The following is an 18,459-nucleotide window of genomic DNA, read 5'->3' as shown; positions in this document are numbered from 1 at the left end:
AGGATCAATTGCCATTGTCACTCCACTGGAGGCTACAGAGCCCCGACCTCGCCAGGTCAACAGCCTGGTGGCTTTAGGGAGCCTCATGTTCTGCCTCCCAGTGCTCTCCAGTCTCTGCCTGGTGGTGTTGGGGTCCAACTCCTGCATGGGGCCTGCTCAGCTTTGATTTTATTTTGCCTTTCTGAACACCGAGCTGGAGGGGCTCAGTGTTAAAGTTATGAAATAAACCACTAGGTTTTCTTGGATATAAGGAAGGGGTGGTTCCCTGTGAGGGTGGGGAGGCCCTGGCACAAGGTGCCCAGAGAAGCCATGACTGCCCCTGGAGCCCTCGAAGTGTCCAAGGCCAGGTTGGACACTGGGGCTTGGAGCAGCCTGGGATAGTGGGAGGTGTCCCTGCCCATGGCAGGGGTGGGATGAGATGGGATGAGCTCTAGGGTTCCTTCCAATCCAAACCATTCCATGTTTCTGTGAAAAAAATCCTTGCTGGCCCCAACCCTTCAGAAGAACATCCCTGGGCACGCCTGGATCTGGATCCCACCCCAGCACCACAGGGATCCAGCCCAGGGTGGGCACCTGCTGGGCACGGAGCTCTGGGTTCATCCCAGGGGTGATTTGTTATGGATTTGCCTGTGGATGCTGAGGATTGGGACCATTTGTGTCCATCCCACGGAACTCACTGTGCAGAGGGCCTGGATCACCCCAGAATCCCACGGCAGCATCTCCAGCCCCTGGGATGACCTCTCCCTGTGTCACCCAGGTGTGGATTTGGGTCAGGATTTGGGTTATTTGCTGTCAGCCCCCCAGCCCTGGGTGTGCTGCGGTGCCGGGACTGGGCGGGTCCGTGCCCACATTTCCATCCGTGTTTCTCTCGCTGTGATTGACAGACGTGCTCTGTGTGGGCCCTGGGCTCTGGGCTGGCTCTGGCTTGTTTTATAAATATCCAGGCGGCTTTGGCAGCCGAAGGGAAGTGCTGAGCCTGACGAGGAACAGATGTAATTTTACAGGAGCATTCACGGCTCCACAGGGTTAAGGACATGTGAGTACAAACACGAAATTCCCTGGGTTGTGTGCCGTACTCGGGAAAGCCCCATCCCACCCCAGCTCCTCATCTCCCGCCCTGCACACCCACAGCGGTGCCACCTCTGCTCCGGGGGCACATTCCCGGGGGCCACGGGGTCATTCCTCGTGGGACCCAGCCATGAAACCATCCTGGAACCCAGCCCGGGCTGGAGGAGGCTGCAGGTGCCATGTGGGCAGGAGGAGCAGGCAGGTCCTACCCAGGGATGCTCCCAAGCATCTCTCCCTGGGAATGGGGCCGTGTGGGATGCAAGGGTGGAAATGTCCTGGTCAGGAGGGGACTGGGACAGGGAGGGAGGCAGGGAGGAGACTCAGTGATGTTTCAGGGAGCTTGTGGAGGGAGGTGGTGGAAATGCAGGGTGGCAGAGAGGAGCTGCAGCGCCCGCCCCTCACTCCAGGGCATTTCTGCCTCTTGGGATGCAGCTCTTCCCGCAGATCTGCTCCGAGCGCTGATGGAATGGGCATTCTGCTGGAGAATGGAGCAGCTTGTGGGAACAGGCCTGGCTTTGGGGTCAGTCCCTCACATCCATCAGGAGCCCCTGGATTTGGGGCCAGCCATGGGATGGGCAGTGCAGGGCTGTGCCGGGCTGTGCCAGGCAGCGAAGGCGGTTCACCCTCTCTGTTTTGCGGGAGCAGAGTTAATTTGAGCAGAACAAACAGAGGGGGAAGGCTGTGCTAATGAGACGCAGATGAATCTCGCTGGCTCCGGGGGTGTCCGGGGAGCTGTTTCTGCAGCACTAATAACCCAGCCTACAACAATGAGTGAGCTGATATTGTTTGTTGTTGCTAATGGATGCCGGGAGAACTTCATCCAGCTCTGAGAGCTCCGGGCTGGCAGCGCTGGGAAGGGGCCTGGCACCGGCACTGGCAGCATCCGGAACGCTCCACCGCAGGATCGCCGCTGTTCGGAGCTCCCAGGATGTGCCCACCAAAGAATGGGCTCTGGGGCTGTCCCTCAGCAGGGAAGGGAGCCTGGAAAAGACCTGGGGCTCTCTCTGAGGGATTATCCCTGCTCCAGGGTGCTGAAGGTGCTGCTGCGGAGGACAGGGATGGAGGAACGCTTTGATGGGGAGCACTGGGGGAGCTGCTGGAGCTCCCACCATGCTCAGAGCACTTGAAGCCCTCATTCCTGGGCAATTCTGGCTGGGAATGCTGGATGAGCCACTGGTCTAAGGCAGGAATCACCAGCAGATTCAGGATGGGTGGCCCACAGAAAAAGTCAGTGACCAAGGAGAGAGTGGGAAGAGCACAAGTCGAGGCGATGGGCAGGTGGTGCTCAGAGGGAGCAGCATCCTTGTGCCAGGCAGGGATGTCTGGGGGACACAGGAACACCTGATGGAGACCCAGCCTGGGGTGGGACCCATCCCGTTCTGGAGCTGGGGTTTAGAGCCACACATGGCCCAGCATGCGATGTGTGCCAGAAACTCCCCTGCATGACTCTGAAATGCTGGATAAAATGCCAGCATTCCAGGCAGGTCTCCAGGCTTTCTGGATTATCAAGCAGCCGAAGGGGGAGCTCTGCTGGGATTTCTGGGTCCGGGAATGTCTCCCTGGGGAATTTCAGCAGCAGAACACCCAAACCACTGCCTCGAACTCCTTTTCTCCTGCAAGGCCTTGCCCTGATTTGTTAAAGAAATGATGTTAAAAGCAGAAGCCACAGCGGGGGCAGCTGGTTCCAACCAACCCCTCATCCTTCACCAAACCCAGTGAGTTTTGCTGCTCTGGGGTCCAACCTCCGCCTGTTGTGGGTCCTGCTGGGGGTCTGACCCCGGCCACAGCCGTGACCCCCCGGTGGGGACAGAGCCAGCAGCAGCCGCAGCCCCGGGTTCACACTCAGGGGCTGAGCAGAAACTGCTGAGAGGAAAGCGAGAAAAGAGCAGAGAGATGCAAATGTGGTGGAAAAAGTGACTGTGAGCAGAGGAGCTGGGGCAGCCCTGCCTCTTGCAGCAGGGCGCCTTCCACCGAGGCCTTTCTGTCTCGCTTTTCCCCCAGCCTGGCAGAGGAGCCATTTCACGTCCCTGCAGTTCCCAACAGCCTGGAAGTCGCTGGCTCGCGGGAAGGGAAGCTCTAGTAGGAAAACAAAGCCATAGGAATCAGGAGGAAATTTGTTTTCCTATCTCCAGAGCAAGCCTGCGGAGAGAGGCACAGGGAGGTTTGGTTTGCAGCGCTGGAATCGCCTCCCGATGGGTTTAGGCTGGAGGGGGGGTGTTTAGCTGAATCACAGTTAAGTACAGGAGACACCAAACACAGCCTTAAATCCGGGCTTATTCAGGAAAGATCCTTAAGCATGTAATTATCTCTAAGCACATGCTTAGGTGCCTTCTAAGTGGGGATGCTTGGCTGAATTAGGGCCGTAATTACCGGGCTGCTCCCGTGTTTACCCCAAGCCGCGCCGTGGGCGCTGCCCTGTGACAATAGCAGCGCAGCAAACTGGGCACCCCGGCCCCGGGGAGGGGCTCGGTGGCCCGTCTGCAGCCAGCAGGTCCTGGACGTGCTCGGGAGCGCCGGGAATGAGAGATGCCAAAGCCCTTTGAGGTCCTGCTCCACCGGGGCTTGGATCAGCTCAGCGCTGCAGAACCTCGCCTTCCTCTTGTGCAAAGAGCCAGCGCAGCTGTATCAGCCGCGATAAACATCTGCAAGCCGTGATAAACATCTGCAAGCCGAGCAGGGCTCCGGAGGCGCTGGTGGCTTCGCGCTGGGGGCCGTCCCCAGGCAGGGAACAGCTCCGCCGCCACCGCCGGAGCCACTCTGCTCCTCCCGCTCCCGACCTTCCCAGAGGGATGGAGAGCGCAGGCAGGAAAACGCCACAAAGCCTTTGGAGACGGGGGCGATGTGTTTATAACCGGGGCTTTCACGTCACAGACACCGAGGCCACCCCAAACACGGCCAAGGCTGCAGGAAAGCAGGAAACGAAAGCGGCTCGTGGCTCGCCGGAGCCTCGGAGGGCGAGAGGCGAACGGGAGCCGAGCAGGCGCTGCGGGCGCCCGGCCAGGCTCCAGCCCTGTCCCGGCGTGGGCAGCCCGGTCCCAGCCCTGCCCCGACACAGGGGTTCCCATCTTCACTGGTCTCCCTCGTGCTCTCGAGGTCTGAGGTTTTGCCAAGCAAATCCAACCTGTGTTTGGAAACCACGCGGCTTTGGAGGCTCCGTGAGGAGCACGGAATCCTGGGATCATCCAGGGTGGAAAAGTCCTCCCAGAACACCGAGTCCAAGCTGTGCCTGATCCCCACCTTGTTCCCAGCCCCGGGCACTGAGTGCCACGCCCAGGCCTTCCTTGGACACCTCCAGGAACGTCACTCCACCACCTGCCTGGACAGTCTACTCCAATGCCTGACCACCCCTTCCAGGAAGAAATTCCTCCTGAATTTCAGAGCATGGCTCTGCCAGGCTCCTTCCTGGAGCTGCTGGGCTGCTGCTTTGTGGGAGCCTCTCCCTACTCTGCTTCCCTCCTGCCCTCCTGGGTGGGACATCCTGGCCGTGCTCCTGTGCCCTCAGGGTGGGCACGACCCCCTGGGAAAGCTGCTCTGTGGAAGGTGCCCCTGCTCGTGGCAACGAGATGAACGTTCTGGTGCTTTCCAAGCTGAACCACCCCAGGATTTGATGATGTATGAGTTGGGGGGTCTGATCTGGGTGGCTCTAGCACCCACCACGTGTCTGATGTGCGGGGAGTTGGACCCTGCCAGGGGCACTTCCACAGCACCGCCAGCCCTGCTGCCTCCACAGGGATGCTGGAATCTCCCAAAGGATTCAGCCTGGGATCTCTGACCTTGCAGAAACTCTGCCGAGCTGCTCTCACTTCCTCCAGCACTGTTCACCTGGGTTCAGAGGATATTTTTCCACGTCTGACAGGTTGCAACACCAAGCCTGGAACCAGAAGGGCGCTGATTAAAGAACAAGCGCCGCGTTTAACGTGGTGTAATGATTGCCACCGAACTTAATGGCTTCGAAACAGAAACGAGTTATCTCTGGCACATCAAAGAGCTGGAAAAATGTAGTCAACGGTACCTCTGAGCTATTCTGCATATCAAGTGGCGAGATAGCATCGTGAATAATGAGGGATTTGCAGCAGCGAGGTTGCACAAACAGCAGTGAAGCAACGTTCACCACGCACCTCCTCCCGGGCTACATCAAAAGCCCCAAGAAGGGCAATTTCCAAAGAGCTGCACTTCCAGAGGCGCAGGGCTGAAGTCCTGGAGAGGAGCCGGGATGTGCCACAGCTCAGCGGCCAAAGCGAGGGGTTGGCACGCAAGCGCCGGTGCTGAAGGGAGCAGCTCCGGGTGTCACCAGGGCTGGCAGAGCCCAGCTGAACTCCCGGTGCTCCTGGCAGGATGGAGCCTCCCTCGCCTGGCACTTGCTCCATCTTCTTTCCAAGCTTCCTTCTTCACCAGGTTTTTTTTTGTTCCCGATAAACAACAGGGAACTCCCCAGGGGCAGCTCGTTTGTCCCTTCCCTGTCACCCTGGCAGTGCCTTGGGAAGGCCGTTCCTCTGTCTGTTCTGGAGTCACCCAATTCTATAAACTCTGAGCACTGTCCATGCGAAGGTCCCTCACAAAAATATCGGGAGTGTTAAACTTCCCTGTGCCCGCTCTCCCTGCCCCATCCCTGGAGGTGTCCAGGCTGGAGCAACCTGGTCTCGTGGAAGGCGTCACTGGCAGGGCGTGGAACGAGATGATTTTCCAGAGCCCTTGCAGCCCACACCACTCTGTGATTCCACAATTCCAGGATTCTGTGGTTCCTTGGACAGGCTGTTCCCTCTGGGCCCTTTGGAGCAGGGCGAGCCGGAGTCCTGGTGGAGCTTTCTCTCCTGTTCTCCCTGAGGAGACTGAAATGACTTTGGATTACAGGACGCGTTTGGTGTCCCCTCCTGAGAGCCCGCGGGAGGGAGGGGACAGAGCAGGTCCATGTCTGCCACTGCCACCACAACACTGCGAAAGCCGCATCACCCAGAGCTGCTCAAGCCCGGACAAATCCCCTTCCCCTCCTGGCGCGGGTGTCCGGCGGGAGGAGATGCAGCAGATAAGGCTCGGGGAGCCGGGCACACCTCAGCTCCAGACGGCGCTCAGCGAGACATTCCCAGTGCTCCCAGTGCTCAGCGATTACAAAGCGAAGAAAGAAACGCACTTGATTTGCAAATCGCGTTGGGCAACGAGCGAGGCTTCCCAGCCCCAGCAGTAGCCCCGGGGCTCGCTGGGCCCCGAGCCCGGGTACGGTTCAACTCTGCAGCAGCGCCGGTGACAGAGGATTACGGCAGGGAACAGTCCTGCCCCAATCAATGGCTTCACTCGAGAGCTGCAGCCCAGTTCGCTAATTCCTCTGGTATTTCTGGCAGCCGAGCTCGCTGCACGCCTCCCATCTTCCTCCGCCGCGCATCCTGCGGGGTTATCCCGGTTTGGGAAGGGACAGGCTGCGAGGGTGACACCGAGTGGGGTCACTGAGGGGTGGCTGAGCCCCGCTCTGGAGGGGGAGGCACAGTCCTTCCCAGTCACTCCCCAGGGAATTTTAAATGGTTTTTGCCCCAGTTTTACCCCCACCCGGTGCCTGCTCGTCTCGCGTCCCAGGACATGCTGGGAATTCTGCGGAGCCTGGGTTCGAGCAGGAAAACAAAGTCGTGCCTGGAGAGGAGCTTTGGTTTTTCCAGCCCTTGGATGATCTGGCTTTGCCATGGACAGCGGGGTCTTCCTCACCCTGAGCACCAGGAGCTCAGGGATGCAAATGGAGATTTGTGGCCTCTCTTCCACTGCCTCTCGGAGGGGGATCCCCCACTGCCCACCCCAGTCTGCTCCTTCCCTGCTGCCCCACTGCCCTCGGGCTGGGATTGAGGGCGGATGGGGCTCCCACATCCCACCTGGAGCATGGATCACATCCGGCACCACCTCCATGTCTGCTCCTCGGAGTGGCAGAACAGGCTGGGCTACTGGGGGAGATCCCTGCCCCAAAATCCCAGGGTTCATCCCCAAACAGGTGCTTTGTGACTGTTCTTCCATGAGCCCCACGACACCCACGTCCCCACCATGTGACTCTCATGTCCTCCACCTGTCACACCCGTGTCCCCCACCCCGAGTTGTTCCTGTGCCCCATCCTGAGCCCTCCCTGTCTCCCACCCCGAGCCGTCTGTGTCCCCCCGCAGGGCAGCTCTGCTCTGTCCCTCCGAGGATGATGTCCCCTCCTGACCCGAGCACCCCGGATCGCTGCTCACTGGGAATGAACTTCATTTCCAGCCTTTCCAACAGCTGAATTTGCAGTTATTTCCCTCCAGAAGTTCTTTTCCAGCTCCTCTCGTGTTGTGCCGCAGCCCCGCGTGTGCGCAGGGGGGCGAATCCTCTGCCCCCAACGAGACAAACACCCGCGGAAATGGAGCATTAAGGGAAGATCGGGGTGGGTTTAATATTCAGTCAGAAACGATCGGCGGGGACTAAGGCCGACTCTTCCATTATTGCTTTGTTTGCAGTGGCCTTTTCCCGCTGCTGGGAGCAGGCACTGTCCCCGTGTCCTCAGGAGCCTGGCGGAGGGACCTTGTCCTGAGCCCCAGATGAACAAGTGCCACCAAGCAGAGAAACCGGGAAAGGATTGCAGCTCCCGGGGTGAACCAGCCTGTCCTGAGCTTGGGGAGGGGGAGCAGCCGCTGCACTGGTGCCACAGCAATTCCCCCACCGCCGGCGGGGAGGCTCCGGCCCCGCTCTGCCGTTCCCGGCTCCGCAGGCACGGAGCACAAAGGGCAGCAGGATAAGCCGGGCTTGTTTGTGCTCCCAGGCCGGCCATGAATAAAACATCTGGGCAGCACAGGCCGCCTTTGTCCGGCCGGGATTTTAATGGGCCCCGAAGAAATGACCGATTGTTCCTCCCGTCCCTGCCCGGCCCCGGGGCTGCCTCCGGGCACAGACCCCCAACAGGACCCAAGTCCCCGCAGGGAGGCGGCTCTGGTGGTGAGAAAAGTCTTCTTCACCAATGAGTCAGAGGCCGAATCACTGAAACTTTGGATGGTTCGGAGGGTGAAAGGTCAGAGCAGCTCAGGCAGAGCTTTGCCTGCACCCCGAGAAGCCTCCTGGGGCTGGGATCCGGAGCTGGAACGGTTTGGGTTGGAAGGGATCCTAAAGCTCATCCCGTCCCTGGGCAGGGACACCTTCCACTGGACCAGGTTGCTCCAAGCCCGGTCCAGCCTGGCCTGGGACACTTCCAGGGATGAGACATGCTCTGCTTCACCTGGGAGGTGACCAGAGGACCCCACACTGAGGCCATCCCAGCCCACCACTGATCCAACGGGGAAAATTCCTAAAGAAACAGGGAGAATTCCAGCAGGCACAGGAGTAGAAGAGCTTGTTGGTCCCCCATCCCAGAAATAACTGGGAAAACTCCTTCCTCCATGGAGTCATGCTGCAGGCAACAGGGGAAGCAGCACTTATGATGGCAATAATAATGATAATGACAATAATAATAATTAATAATGAATAATAATAATGGAGCCTAATGGAGTTACTTATCCTCATCAGGGAATGCCCAGTGGAGTTATTTATCCCCACCCCGTGTCTGTCCCCACAGGAGCACGGCCCCATGGCTCCGAGCGTTTCCGTTTCCATGTCCCTGTGGGTGTGACAGCAGTGCCACCCCTGTGGCCGATGCTCAGGATGCAGAGCAGGTGCCTTGAAATGGTTTATTATGAATAATGCAGCCTCTTAAATACTCCCCCAAACCCCAATTTGGATACGTTTTCCACATCCTGTGATTTTCCTCTCTCCCGGTCCCCACGCCTGTTGGGCTCAGGGAGACGCTGGTGAGATGAAGCAAACAATCCTAAGGTTTGAGGTTTTTTTCTTTCCCCCCAAAGAAACAGCAACGATTCCGATGGCACCAAATTAGTGACGAAATCTTCCTCCCAAACAGGCGGTTCAGAACTGGAGATGAGGATTTTCTGCCGTTCCCAGCCAGGAGCGATTTCAGTAGCTCCGGTGGGGACATGGAATGTGCGTCCCCAGCACTGCGGGCTCCCTCCGGCACCGATCCCACATCCCAGCTCCCACCATGGAGCACATGGAGCACCTCCACTGCACCGGGATGAGCTTTTATAAGGCTGGACTGTGGGGGAGGAGTGTTTTTGGGAAGGAGGAGACCTCCCGGCTCATCCCGGCGGAGACTCTCGGGAGAGCCGGGAAGCAGGAGGAGTGGCGTGCGAGCCTTGATTGCTCGCTCCAGGCATGTTGGCTCCGCATGTGTAAAAACAATAATTAAACGTAAGATGTGGGAGGATTATTAAAGGTTTTATGGCATCTAATCCTTTTTGAAACCTTTCTGTAGGCTGGAATCTGAGGCTGGAGCAATAAAAATGCAAACTACACCCAGATTCATTCCGGGCACCGTCATTCTCCCTCCCCGGCCCCTGCCCTCGGTGGTTGCGGGTTGTGGGAGCCGGACGGGAGGGAGGAGCTGGGAGAGGCGTCACCTCGTGCTGCGGAGAGCGGGAGACTGGTGGATACTGGTGGGATACAAGGTTTGGGAGCCTGTGCCAGCCCCGGGGCTCGCAGGGTTGGGAATCACATCCAGCGGGATGCAGGATCCACATCCAGCAGGCTCACGTGTGTGCGTGGGTATGGATCCATGGATATGCCAATTCCATCTCCCAGCAGCGCCCCTCAGGTGCTCCCACCCCTCCCCTGACAGAGCTGAGCAATCCTGGTGCCCCCACAAGCCGCAGAGAAAGAAATAAATAAATGAAAAAGTAAATAAATGCAGGCGCCTTTCACATTTCAAAGCCGGGAGGAATTTTTTTTCCTTTTTTTTTCCCTTTTTCTCCTATTTTTTTCTCCCTCCCCTCCTTCAGGATGGCTTATCTCCATGAAATTAGTAATTGGCATTTCTTTCTGAAGCCGGGGAGAGCGCCAGCAGCCGGTAACACCCACGCCACACTCCATTCTCTGCGCGAGGCCCCGCAGCCAAAGAAGCAAGGCTAATAAAAGTAATAACAAGGAATTAAATGAGAGGGGGGAAAAAAAGACAGGGGGAAAAAAAAAAAATAGGCAGAAAGTGCTGAAATCAGATTTAACTTTCCCTTTTGCTTCCCGGCTGTTTTTCGGGTGGGTAAAGCTGCGTCAGGGAAGGGCGGCGGGTGGGTTTCGGGCGCCCTTTGGGAGAGCGGGGGGTGAGTCAGGGTGTTGGGTGCTGCCTCCCGGCCCGAGCAGCCCTTCCTTCCCCAGCCCTGGATGCAGACGCGGATTTACAAACCCCGTTTCATCTCCGCAGCGCCCTGAGGGCAGCGGCAGCGGCAGCCTCAGCCTCCTCCTCCTCCTCCTCCCCCGGAGCTCCCAGCTCGTCTGGCACGTCGGGGCGGCACCCGCAGCCAAAACAGGTTTGGGTTGATGGTTTCCAGCTGCTCATTAACGCTCCTTGGCCTCATTAGGGGTTTTTTCCGTGCGTGCCAGCTCATCCTGCGCCGGTGCTCGGAGAGCTGAGGCCCAAAGCAGCGCTTAGAGGGGCTTCGGGAGCGCTGGAGAGGGACTGGGGACAAGGGCTGGAGGGACAGGACACAGGGAATGGCTTCAGACTGACACAGGGAATACTGGGAAGGAATTCCTGGCTGGGAGGGTGCTGAGGCCCTGGCACGGGTTGCACAGAGAAGCTGTGGCTTCCTCTGGATCCCTGGCAGTGTCCAAGGCCAGGCTGGACAGGGCTTGGAGCAACCTGGGACGGTGGAAGGTGTCCCTGCCCATGGGATGATCTCTGAGGTCCCTTCTGATGCAAACCACGCTGGGATTCCCTGAAATCGGCCTTCTGCGGTTATCCTGGGTTATCCCGGGTGGGTCTGGGGATGGGGGCACATCCAGAGCCGTCCCGGGCCTCGGCTGGGGGAGCTGCGAATGGCGCAGCGGGGCCGTGCCCGGGCAGGGCGTGCCCGGTGCCTCACCGAGGGCTGTGGCTGATCCCTATCGTGCATCCCAACCTCCCGAAAACCACCCGGGCCTGCCAGCGGCGGGGCGAGCTCGGCGCATCCCGGGATCCAGCGGCACATCCCTGCTAATCCCCTCGGAGCTGCGGAACACGCCCGCCGATGGTTATCAGTGTGGGAGATGCCGGATGCAGCCCAGCCCAGCCCCGCCCCGGCCGGGCCGAGCTCCCCCGGCTCCCGGTCCGTCCTGCGGCCGAGGCTGCTGCAGTCCCGGGAGCAGCCCCGTCCCGCTCGGATGTCGCAGACCCAGCAGGGACATTGGGGGGTAGAGAAGGGGCTGGAGGCCGGGGGGCTCCGGGGCTGATCCCGCTCCTCCACGGGCTCCTGGCTCTGCTCCCCGGCTCGGTGATGCACGCTGCTCCCCGCACAGCTCCAGCAGCGGGGTCATTCCCTGAAGAAACAGGAATTCCAGCGGGAATGGAGCACGCTGTGGTTTCCAGCCTGGGCTTTACCGGGCCCCAGTAACTCCCAGTAAGCGCTGCTGGCACTGCGGGGGATGGCAGAGGCAGAGCCTGGGCACGGGGGAGCAGCCCTGGGAAGGAGCTGCAGATCCCCTGTGCCCTGATCCCATGCTGATACTCCTTCTCCTAATTTCCCATCCCTCTCCATCTCTCCCATCCCTCCCCTGCCTTCCCTCTCCCTGAGCCACACCGGCCAAAGCAGGCACCAAACTCCCTCTGCAGAGCACGGAGCATCCTTGGAGAATCCATCAGGAATCTGGGGTTAGCGTGGCTGAGTCCTGGGTCATGTGCATGCACTGTTCCCAGGGTTCTCCAAATCGGGCAGTGGCTGAACAGGTCTGCGTCGAACCTGGGCTAAGATCCCTCTGGATTTGGGCACAGCTCCCTCCGCCATCCCGACTTCCCCCAGCAGTCAGGCCCCAGCGAATCACTGTCATCTTTATATTTTTTATCTTCCCTTTCCCAGCAGAGCAAAAAGCCCAGAAATTGCGGTGAATCGATTTGGGGCCCCGGAGTTTGGACAGGTCCCATTTGCCGAGATCTTCCTGCCCGTAGTCTGCGGCTGGAGCTTCCATCATCCCATTACACGGCTGCCACGCGGCCGGCACCGCCGGGGAGGAACAAATTACCCCATAAATCAGCTCCCGGGAGGGGAAGGCACAGAGCTATTAGGCTGCTCCGGAGAGGGATGGCAGCAGATGGGGAGGGAGCCGGGCTGGGAGGTCTGGAGAGGGCTGAGCTGCACCCAGAGCTGTGCGGCTGCACCCGGCTCGGCTGGGCCGGGATAATCCATGGGCTGTGCCTGACCACTCCATGGGTTGTGCCAGGACATTCCATGGGCTGTGCCTGGCCACTTCATGGGTTGTACCTGGATGGTCCATGACTTTGCCTGGACACTCTGTGAGCACTCCTTGGATTGTGCCTGGATGGTCCATGGATTATGCTGGGACATTCCATGGATTGTGCCAGGATGGTCCATGGACTATGCTGGGACATTCCATGGATTGTGCCTGGATGGTCCATGGGCTGTGCCTGGATGGTCCATGACTTTGCCTGCATGTTCCATGGGCTGTGCCTGGACGTTCCTTGGATTGCGCCTGGATGATCCGTGGGCTGTGCTTGGACACTCCATGAGTTGTGCCTGGACATTCCTTGGATTGTGCCTGGATGCCGCATGGGTTCTGCACCAGCTCCATAACATTTACCCCATTGGAGGCTCCACGAAGCCAATCCCTGGGCACTCGGGTTGGGAGGAGGTGAGTGGGGTTGGGTTTTATCCGCCTCTCCCTTTCCCTGACCCCTCCTTGTGAGTTCTCCTGGCTTTAATGAGGAATTCCGAGGGTTCAGGACTGAGCCTGCTCCAAACCCTCAGCTCTTTGCGGCCGTCCCTGCGCAGCCCTGATCTCATTGTGGGATTATAATTAGCAACTACAATGCCATAATTATGCACCACTTAACTTCTTGGCTTTAATATCTGCGGGAGGCAGCAGGAAAGCCAGGGAGCAGATCCCGGCGCTCCGGGAACGGGGAGGGAGGAAGGCCTTTCCGAAGGGTGTCATCCTGGCGTGCGGCTCCGCCGACCCTCTCCCAGAGCCGTTCCCATTGTTCCCGGTGAGAACCAGCGAGCCCCGGCTGGGGGCGATGGGCAGAGGAACAAAAGAGGGCTGCAGGAAGGAAACGCTTCCCAGCCTTCTGAAGGCTCCTCTCCGCAGCAGAAAGGCTTTTGATTTTTATCACTTCTGTTCCTTGAAATAACCTCCCCTTAACCTCCTCGAGTTTCCCTTGCTGGGACAGAGAGATAGGGCTGGAAGCGCTGGGAATTCTTGGCTCCAGGGGCCTTCTGGGGAAGCCTTGGATCTCTTTTTGACATTCCTGGCCTTGCGGCCCATCTGTGTCTTCACCCACAGCAGGAATATCCAAACATTTTGAAGACCTTCCTGGGACCCTGAAGGGCAGGGACCATCCCAAGAGAGCCCCCCACGGTCCCTACCCTTCCCAGCCTCTGGAATAACCCGATTTTGGGTGGGTTCTCCTGCAAGTCCATGCCAGCCTTCACCACCTGTGTCACTTAACTCATCAAGAGCTGCCCCGCCGCTCATTATTCGGGGTGAATTAAATTGTTTGTAATTGATAAATTATGCACAAGCACCTGCCAGTTCCGAACTGCAGAGCTGATATCAACCCACCCAGGGGGACTGGTTCTAATTTTATCTGAGCCCTGCATTGTGCCGGGCCTGCCTGATGTGTGTTGTATTGATTTAACAAGGCTCCTGGGAATTAGGCTGGTTTGCTAATTTTATCCCTGGGTGAGATGAATCAGATTTCCACACAATGAGGGCATTGTGTGCTGGGGGCCGAGCCCAGTGAACCTGGCCTGGGGGATGGCTGTGGTCAGCAAGGGGATCTGAGGGGTCCTTGCCCATCCCGGGGTCATCCCAGTCCATCTCCCAAGGACCAGCCCCACCCTGGTGTCCCCTGAGCTGCTGTCCCTGTGCTGTCACCGCTCCAGACACGTGGCACTGGCGGGAGATGCTCCAAGAGCTTTTCCTGCCCACATCCCCCAGACCACTCAGAGCAGGAAATGGGAGGTTTGGCTTCAAAATAGAGTATCCTGGAATGGCTCATCCCATGGGCACCTTCCACTATCCCAGGATGCTCCAAGCCCCATCCAACCTGGCCTTGGACACTTCCAGGGATCCAGGGGCAGCCCTGGGAAACCTCAGGTCCTCACCACTCTCACAGGGAGGAATTCCTTCCCAATATCCCACCCAAATCCACCTTCTTGCCATTTAAACAGGCCTGGATGGTGCCAGGGAGTGCTGCTGGAGCCCCTGGGATGCTCCCAGGAGGGCACTGGTGGAGCAGCAATGTCAGGACCGAAAGGAAGCTCAGGAGAAGACTAAAGCTATATTTTTTCCGTGCCTGTTCAATTCCACATGGAAATAGTCCAGAGAGGGGATAATGGAAGAACCTGAGTCGTGGATTGGGTTCATCTTTGCAATTTCTGTCTCAGAAATCCTCATTATGGTGAATCCAAGGGTGTTCCCAGTTCCCTGGAGCCTCCTGGTTCCCATCTCCCACTGGGAAGACTTTCCAAAAGCTGCAGCTGAGGCCGGGCACAGCTGTGCCCTGCCAAGAATTCCCTGCCCCACCCTTTCCCCCCTCAGTTATCAGATAACCGGGACAATTAGGAGCTCATGACCATAAATAATGGAGATTATGCAAGGGAAAACAGCGGTTGGGATAACACATCCTGGTGTGTTGGATCCAAGAGGCTGGGAGAGACCTTTGGCTTCTGGAAGTGGCTCAAACCAACGCATTTGGAGGGTGAAGCACCAGCTGGGGCTTTGCTTTATCCCTGCTTTATCCCTGGTTTCCTGCCGTGGTTGTGGTTGGATCTCTCCAGGGCAGGATTTTTGTGGATGTTTACCACAACTGGTGGAAAACCCTGGGATTTCTGGGCGTGGGGTCTCCATCTGTGCCAGGCCCGGCATCACCCTGGATGCGGGACCATTCCCAGGCATCACCCTGGATGCAGCCTGGAAAGCTCTCTGGGATTCCTGGATGGGAGCTGCCATCCAAGAGGAGCACTGGGAATCACGGAATCCTGGAATGAGTTGGGTTGGAATGGACATTCAGACGTCGCGGGCAGGGACATCTTCCACTAGCCCAGGTTGCCCCAAGTGCTGTCCAACCTGGCCTGGAACTCTTCCAGGGATGTGGCATCTGCCAGTGGAGGAGCGTCCAGAATTCCGAGTCGGGACAGCCTCTCCACACTGGAGAGAGTTGAGAGCACCAGGAGGAACCAGCCTGGGATCGGGAAAAGGAGGAAGCTCCAGGGTTCACCTGACCCGGAGCCACCAGGGCTCTGCTCCCTCGCAGTGTCACCTCCTGGGAGCGGTGACACTGCAGGACAGCCCTCCAGGGAGGGAAGAGCCCGGCAGATTTTTCTGGATGAGATGACAAGCCCAGAGGAGCCAACCAGCGCATTTCCATGCGGGAATTCTGCATAACTTGTCTGTGCATATGTTCCAGCGGCCCCCAGGCAGCCAAAAGAAAATGAAAATTAATATTTTTTTTTTTAGCTCCTGTTTGAAATGGATGCGCCTGCTTTGCTTACAGCCCTTCCCCCTCCTGCCCTGCAGACCTTCAGGGCTTGGAGCCGGCCTCCTGCTCACGACGGATTTCCAGAATATGGGAATATGCTGAAGCCAAATGCATATTTGGGGGCTGATTTGGCTGTTGGGAAAGGGGTTGGCAGGGGGAGGAAAACGGGTTGGATGCCTAGGTGGGGAAGTCTCTGTTGGAGCTCCAGTTGGAGCTTCTGGAGGGTTTAATTCAGGGGGGATGGTGGCTCCCCTTCCCCATGGGAATGTTTGCTGAGGGAGGGTCTGGTCCCAGGGATCTGGAGAGAGCACGGAGCTCCCTGTGCCCTGGGATTCCCAAACAGCTCTGTGCTGGGAACCCCTCTCCCCCGAGTTCCAGGGACCCCTCTCCCCCAGTTCTGGGTCCCCTTCTCCCCCCCAGACCAGGGATGGACCAGTGGATGCTCCTCCCTCCCGACAATCCAGCCCCGCAATTGCCGCCACGGAGCTCATTGGGAAAACAAAAGTGCTTTTCCCACTTGCCGGCTGCCCTTTTATTTTTGGAAGCCACACATGCAATCACAGGCACATGGCCCCAGCAATTAGGGAGAAAAGCACTTTTCTTCTGCAAGCCCAATTACCCATCCTCTAATTGACATAATTATTATCTTGCACTTTTCTAATAATATTTATTGAACACCACAAATCCTCGTTGGCAGCGGAGCTGCGTTGGGAGCTCAGCAATTTTCCATCCTAACAGGGCCCGTGCGGGAAGGACGGATCAATATGGTGAGAAATAGGGAAGGAATTCCTCCCTGGGGAAGTGGGGAGGCCCTGGCCCAGGTTTTCCATAGAATTGGCTGCAGCGTCCAAGGACGGGGCTCGCAGCACCCTGGGATAGTGGGAGGTGTCCCTGCCACGGCAGGGGTGGGATGGGATGGGATTAAGCTCCCTTCCAACCCAGCCATTCCATGATTCCAGGGGGCTGGGCCGGATGCTGCCGGTGATTCCCCGCTCCTGGCGGAGCCAGCCGGGGTGGCCGCCACCGTCACTCACAGCCAGGCACCGTCCCCTGGGGCTCCGGGGCTCTTGTTGGCGCTCGGCGGTAAATAAAAGTCTCCGTGCTCCCGCCCGGAGCATGGCTGGGAGAAACCTCCGCGTGGTGGGAAGGGAGGGAGCGCTGATTTATTCCCTCCTCGCCGGGTGTCAGAGACGCCGCGTGGGGCTGCGGAGCCGGGAGGGTTTGGATAAATCTGTCTGCTCCAAACGCCTCCCGGAGCCGCCTGACGGCCCCTGGAATTCAGCACGCGGATCCACGGCTAAATCTTGATCCTGCTGGGAGCTGAGTGCGGGGGGGCCGTGCCAGGGATGGGTTTGGGGGGGCTCTGCTGACCCCCGGGCGGCTCCTCTGCTTTTCCCCACGGGACGGAGGCATTGCTCGGCACGAGGGGTGTTCGGAGGAGCTGGGAATGCTCAGCCTGGGGTTCGTGGCCGTGGGACAGCCCGAGGGCTGGGGACCCTTATCCTTGGGCTGCCAGCTCCCCCCGGGCAGGGGGTGATGGAGGTGCCGTGGATTCAGGGTGTCCCAGATCTCCAGGACGCCCCGATATCCTCCCTGGGAGCTCAGGGGCAGCCCAAGAGCTGGTGACCCCCCTGAGGCTGCCAACTCCCCTCGAGCAGGGGGGGGCTGAGGTGCCCCTGGGCTCAGGGTGCCCCGGAGCTCGGGGATATCTCCCCACAAGCTCCCCAGGAGCTCCTTATCCCGGCTGTCTTCCCGCATCCCAGGGGCTGGATTTGGGGCAGAACAAGGCTGGTTGGCAGCCTGAGCTTGGGGCGAGGTTCCCAGCCCGTCCCTCGGGGCTGGAGGGGGTGACACTGAGGGCACGGGGTGCCCCCGAGGTGCCCAGCCCCAGCCCCACCCTCCCTGCCAGCACCCACTCCCACGGGACCGGCTCCCAGGCCGTGCCTGACTCCCGTTCCTTCCCCTCGTTCCCGTTCCTCCCCCTGAACCCGTCTGCCGCCGAGCCCATCTGTTTGCCTGGAGAAGGCGAGGTTTATTTTCTTCCCCCCGAACTATAAATAGACGTTTCAGCACCACTCCTGCTGCCAGTTCTCCGTCTGCACATCCCCATTTCCATAATTACCGCCGCGAATCCCTAATCCCGGCAGGAGCTCGCGCAGGTTCGAGCAGCGGAGCCGGCTCCTAAACGGGTGTAATTTGGGTCTTTAGTGAAGTGACAAATCTGCAGGCGAATCACAGCGGCGAGCTGGGAACCTCCCGGAATTCTCACCCCTGATTGCTCCGGAGCACGACGGTGACAAGTGAGGTGGGAACAATGAATTATCCGAGCCACGAATCCCAGGGGAGGGGCTGGATCTGCTGCCGGGAGAGACGGGCATCAGTCTTTCATCTTCCCCGGTTTGTTTGCAAATGGCCCTGAAGGACGGCGCTGGAGCTGGGCCAGGACTGGCACTGGGATTTTTCCGGTGTCTTTTCCAGCTGCCGCCTCTGACAACTTTCTGAGGAGCTGCTTTGGAGCGTGGCACATCCTGGAAGTGATGCCTGACCCTCTCCTGTCCCCGGGGCTGGCACGGCTCGGCCCTGTCCCCACGTCACCTTCCTCGGGCATGAGCCACCGGCACTGCAGCGCTGCAAAGGCACAGCGAGCCACGCCTGTCCCTTGCCAAATCATGGAATCGTGGAATAGCTAAGGCTGGAAAAGCCGTCTGAGGTCACTGAGCCCAGCACCGCCATGGTCACCCCTAAACCATGTCCCCAAGTGCCACATCCGCACATTTTTTGGAATGTGGTGCTTCCAAGAGATCCACGTCCCCCTTTTTCCCAGGGATGGGATGTGCTGGTGGCTTGCAGGGGCTGGCAAGGCGGAATTGCCCCTCTGCAGC

The 18,459-nt window shown here is 58.9% G+C and overlaps 1 long non-coding RNA gene across 2 annotated transcripts; it reads left to right on the top strand.

Annotated features, from left to right (window-relative positions):
* Positions 1 to 10,707: 10,707 nt before the first annotated feature.
* Positions 10,708 to 15,554, top strand: LOC121670042. Of its 2 annotated transcripts, none has more exons than XR_006018003.1 (2): positions 10,708 to 12,726; positions 15,186 to 15,554. It is a non-coding gene; the product is annotated as an uncharacterized LOC121670042 (long non-coding RNA). The 2 variants fall into 2 exon arrangements; XR_006018002.1 differs by having other exon boundaries at positions 14,268 to 15,554.
* Positions 15,555 to 18,459: the final 2,905 nt, after the last annotated feature.

Source organism: Corvus kubaryi, unplaced genomic scaffold, assembly GCF_017639235.1.
Source record: "Corvus kubaryi isolate FWS band 111438036 unplaced genomic scaffold, C.kubaryi_AGA036_p1.0 37394, whole genome shotgun sequence".
NCBI lineage: Eukaryota > Metazoa > Chordata > Aves > Passeriformes > Corvidae > Corvus > Corvus kubaryi.
Note: the sequence above shows the minus strand (reverse complement) of the source record. Positions and strands in the feature narration are given on the sequence as shown.